Source organism: Berghia stephanieae, chromosome 7 (assembly GCF_034508935.2).
Source record: "Berghia stephanieae isolate SIO BIC M18660-M18661 chromosome 7, UCSD_Bste_1.3, whole genome shotgun sequence".
NCBI lineage: Eukaryota > Metazoa > Mollusca > Gastropoda > Nudibranchia > Aeolidiidae > Berghia > Berghia stephanieae.
This window is the reverse complement of record NC_088366.1, coordinates 28,283,967-28,289,990: the sequence shown is the minus strand read 5'-3', so window position 1 is coordinate 28,289,990 and position 6,024 is coordinate 28,283,967.

The window sequence follows — 6,024 nt, the reverse complement described above, 5'->3', positions numbered from 1 at the left end:
AACTTTAGAAGATCCATATTAATATTTATATCCAATTTCTTGTAATGCTTCGTGATATATCATGACATTAAATTAATGGCATACATACATTTGTTGGAAAATCTTTATTTTTATATTTATGCCATTTTATACTTATAATGTAATTTTATTCATCTTTGACACAGTGATTATAATGACGATGACTACGAAAATGATGATGGTGATGATGCTAATATAATGAATAGTACTAATATTGATTATAAATAATGATGATGTTAATAATAATAATAATAATAATAATAATAATAATAATAATAATAATAATAATAATAATAGTAATAATAATAATACTACTACTAATAATAATAATAAAAATAAAAATAATAATATTGATAATTATAATGATGATGATGATGATGATAATAATAATAATAATAATATAATCATACATGTTTTGATATGCATAACACTTATTCATTTCAGAAAGTAGACATGAAAATATTCACTTTCTTGCACATATGATAGATTATCTCAATTTTATTCCAAATTCTAAGATTACTTATAGCAATTTTATATTTTTCCATAACAAATTATCGTAATGTTTTCTGCCACATGTGAAATTGTTCTTCGTTTAGTGACCAGAAATTATAAGCATAAAAGTTAGTATTCTAGTTCATATCACAAATGAAGGTGGAATTTATAATATTGTATTCTGAAATATTAATTAAGAGACAAAAGACACTGCTGCCCATAGTACAAATATTTTTACAACCGTTGTTTTATTTTAGTTTACTTTTTTTTCAGCAACTGTTTAATATTATGAGTCTGCTGAAATGGATTAACTACATAACTACATATTGAATATTTTGTTTGGATATAAACTGAGGTGATATATATAATATTATATATATATATATATATATATATATATATATATATATATATATATATATATATATATAGATAGATAGATAGATAAATATAGATATATTTATATAAAAACTATAAGAACAAAAACCATGAAATAATAGTGCTCAACTTTTTGGTAAAAGGACCTATTTGTAAAGTATTTCAAGTATAATTATGATCATTATATAGTGGATGTTTAAGCATATATATATATATATATTATATATATATGTATATATATGCTTACACAAACATGCTGTCTAAACCGAAATGGATAGTACATGAGCCCCTTAAGTTTGCAATTAATTTTGTTTTCATTTTTAAAAAAAATCAAGCACCATGATAAAATTCAAAACATCCATTCGAATTTGAAATAAAATATGGAAATAAATCAATGTACAACACGTTGATCAACTTTATTGGCTGAAGAAGGGTTTTGACCTGGTATTTTGTTCTTTTTTTTTTTTTTAAACTGCTACAGTATATTCATTTCTGGTTATTCCTTATCAATGGCGGCTTTTTAGTTACTAGCTCGACTTTTTTTTTTTAATTCAATTTTTTAAATTTCCCATTTCTTGACAATGTGTAATAGAAATGAGTTTTGATAGATTGGTGTATTATAAATTATATATTAAAATTAATATTTGTATCACCATGATTGATTAAGAATGTCTACTTAAAGTTGCAATTAGTTATTTAAAATCCAAGGGACTCATTTATCCATTCTAGTTTACTGGGTGGGGTTCCTACCTCCCATAGTGGGCAGGGAGGTACTTGCTGTGTCTCCTATCCCCTCTTATCTGTTTTCCAATTGCCTTCTGTCTTTGTCTTGGAGTGAGATTGCTTGGTTTTGTCCTGACCTTGGTCGGATTCCTTGGCTGAGAGGGAAACAGTCGAATGTATAGTTATTGCTTTGGGAGATGATATTTTTTTCCTTGTAAATCATCTCTCTGTTATGTACTGTATTATGTTTTATTTACATGTTATGTTTGATTTGTTAACATTTGAGTGTATTCCTCTTAGTGGGGACCTGTGTTTGTGTCTGGATGAGACTTTTAGGTGATCTCAAGCTAAGTACTTTGATGGTGTGCTCTTGGAATCTACATCTGTTTCGTATTTGAACAAATTCCCCTTTGTCTTACCTTTTCTTGTGTGCTTTAATTGAATTCTAGAACTTTTTACTATCCCATTTCTTCCTTTTTACTGGCGCTGATATGACCTTAATGTGTTGCAAGCGCCGTAAAACCCTTAAAAACAAAAACAAACATTCTAGTTTAGACAATTGCTGGTGTAAAATATATAGACTGAAAACCAGACATCATGTTATCATGAAGGATTAAATACAATAGTTTTTTCATTATTAATTTATTTGTTTTTTTCCCCTCTGTATCACAAAATGATAACTAACTTGCCCAGTTGATTTTTTTTATTTTATGTACTTTATGAGATTATAATATACTCTACTCATATAACTCAAAAATTTAACCACTGACTCTTTTTTTTTTTTTTCTCAAAGAGTACCGTTATGAAACAATGAGTCTTATTTGTTCATTCAAATTACTCTGGAGTGGACTCTTCAACGTCAAGTAGTTGTGAATCACATTTTTTATGTCAAATTTAGGTCTTGAAATACTGGAAGCAATTTTTTGTCCGTTCTTTGGTGGTTTGGTGCTTTCAAAGTGTTGAGTTTAAAGAAAAATAAAGAGAAGAAAAACGACATTTACGAATTGTTTTTAATATTTCTAATTTTTTTTTACTCAATTGAGATTGTTTTGATTCAAAAAGTTTCCAATGTATATAAATTGATTATCAGTTAGTTTAGCTGTATTTTTACCTGTTCAATTTCTATGCCTAGTTGTTTTCTTGTTGTAAAGAAGCATCATGATTATAATTCACTTTGTTAGTGGATACTATTGTGCAATGGAAATTTATTGATTGGTTTCAGAAATAAAGTCGCTTTATTTATTTTTTTCTATTTTTTCATAAATGATAATATGAATATGAGGACCTTTTATGTAATACTTGAGCTTTTTTTTATAGCCCAATATCCACTAAGCGTGGTCAAAGTGCTTTACAACGGGTCCCTGACCACAGCAACACGTAACCTGTAGAATGAGACTTGACGCCTGATATTACAATTTTTTTCTGACAGAGACAACGCTGTTGATGGCCAGGTACTCATTTCATACCTGAGTGCAGTGAAAGAATGTTATTAAAGAGCCTTTTCCAAGGACACAATCATGCGCTGAATGAGGCTTGAACTCAGGCCCTACCGATCCAAAAGCGAGTGTTATTCCTCAAGGCCTCATAGCCACACAGCTTATCTGCTTACTGTATTTTTAAACGTATGTGCCATGAATATTTTGCCTTTTCTTTTGTGAGTAATAGATTTAGGGGTTTGTGTAACATATTTTTTTATTCCTGTTTCATAAAATTGATGTTATATTCATAAATGTCTTATTAAGGAGAAATTTTATATTCAACAATTAATTACATTTTACATGTATATGACGCAAAGCTTGTGTTACTTAATTCACTTGTTAAATTGATGAAGTTGTGGGTGGAATTTCCCTAAGGACATGGGAACGTTGGGCCCCTCCCCAAAATTTAATATAATTTTTATTTTCCAACCATTTGGATGTATCCCTTTTTGCTGAGATTTTATAGCAGTGTTGTGCAGGACTTTAAAGGTGTCAGATTAGCACTATAATCACCCTTGGTTCTCTGTTGAACTTTTTCTCTTACTAATTTCTTAGGTGCTTGGAATCTCGATTTAAACCTTTGGATTGGGTGGGGTCTTTTACCTCCCATGCTAAGCAGAGCGCTTACTTTTATCTCTCTATATATGTGTTCCCTTTTCACTTTGCTCTCCTCTTTGTTCCACATCGACATCGCTTGGTTTTTCCTTGGTCCTGGCAGGGATTCTTAGCTGAGAGGAAAGCAGTTGAATGTGCAGTTCCTTTTTTTTTAAATTATATCTTTTCCTTTATATCATCTTTGTGTTATGTACCGTAATAGTCTTACGTTTTTATATATATAATGTACTTTGTAAACATTTGTACTTACCTTTCATAGCAGAATATTTTGCTTGTGCCGGATGAGATTTTTAAGACATTTTGAAATAAAGACAGAGACACGGATGGATTGCTCTTGGATTCATTTCTGTACTCTGCAGGAACCAGTTCCTTTTGTATTATATATTATTCAACATTTGTTAGCATAGATAAGCTATGTATTAATCTAGACGCTGGGCGGGGTCTTTTGACCTCCCAAGGTAGGCAAGGGGTCATTTGCTATATCTTCTATCTCAATTTATCTGTTTTCTGAGTTGATTTCTGTTTTTGTCTTACTTTTCCTCGGGTGCTTTAATTGTAATTCTAGATTTTATTTTTTCTATCCCTTTTACTTCCTTTTTACTGGTGCTGAATTTAATGACCTAAATGCGTCGCAAGCACCGTAAAACCCTTTTAAAAAATCTAGAAGTTTTTTTTTGTTTTGTTTTCTTTAAACCATTCCGTCAAATTAATTTTTAAAAGTCACAAGTCATCTATGTTTGTTCACCCTCTAAGCCTTGTCTTACTTTTGCTGGTGTTTTAATTACTTGTGTACTTGTACAAACAATTCAGGGTCTCTAAAACTCCCCTGGTGGGCAGGGAGGTCACTGTTGTTGTGTATACATCAAGTAAGATTTTTTTTTTATGGAAGCATATGATTTATTATGTGATTTTTAACAATTAATGTCAGTCCGTTTATTTATGCTAAATGATTTATGATTGCATTGCTACTGTTACTAACTCCCGAAATTAATATCATGTCAGGGGTAGAGAATTTAAAACATCCTTTTTCCGTAAGATTTTAAAATTTTATTATTTTTATTATTGGGGATGATTTTTTTTTAAATGGTATAGCTATAGCCTTATGATTTTAATAATTATTTATTTTAAGATTGATGTCAGATAGACATTTTGATTAATTATTAATTTAAGATTATATAAAGTATTGTTTACTTATTTTTCTACTTAAGTATTATATAAAATTATTATAGTTTCGGCGTATTACCAGTTACTATTAAATCAAAAGACTAGGCTGAAAATATCTTTCGTTATGGTTTACCTATGCCTATATCATTGGGAGTCATACAAATGCCTAATATTGACATAATATGTATTTATCGATTAGTTTTGGGTTTACTTTTTATTCTATTTTATTTCTCTCTTTTGTTTTTTTAATGAATGTACACGTCTATACCGGTGTTTATCATTGTTTTGACAATTAAACTTTGCTTAAATGTAACAAACCATCTGCAGTTCTTACTTAACCAGGATTTCTTTTTTTTTACAAGTCTGATACGTAAACATAGCACACTAGAGTGTATGGGGTCTAAGTACCCAAATCATGAGGGTCTCATTAGATGGAGTTGGAATTCCCTATTGACAGCGTTAGCCAGAGCTTAGCCAATGGATTCAACATCAATCCACAACCTTGAATTCTATATTCCCTTAATTCCATTTATCCTTTTCTCATGTGGCTTTGTGTCACTGTTCTGAAATGAGACCATTTGGTTCCGCTTGGACCCTGATTGAAGTATTTTGCTTAAACTGAAAGGGAAATGTGTAGATATAATTTATCCTCTCAAGGGAGATTTAACTTTCTGTGTAAATCACATCTAGTGGATGTATTTATTATTGTGACCATCTGATTGGGCCTACATCTTCTTGGCTGGAGCCTTTGCTAATGCTGAAGCTGAAATGACTTTGTGTCGCAAACACTATTAAACCACAGAGCAAAAACAAAAATAATTCTATTGCCCTTTCTCTATCTTCTTTCTCCTCTTCACGTGGCTTTTTTGTTATTGGTTTGGAATGAGGTTGTTTTTGTTTTGTTTAGTTTTTCTTTTGTTTTATTTTGTTTAGGGGTTTTTCTTTTTGTTGTTTTTTTTTTGTTTCTCTCTTTTTCTTTAACTCCCATAGTGGGCAGGGGGGTACATACTGTATCTTCTATCCCCTTATATGTTTTCCAACATGCATTCTGTCTTTGTCTTGGAATGAGATTACTTGGTTTTGTCCTGGCCCTGGCCGGAGTCCTAGCTGGGAGGGAAACAGTCAAATGCATAGTTATTGTTTTGGGAGATGATAT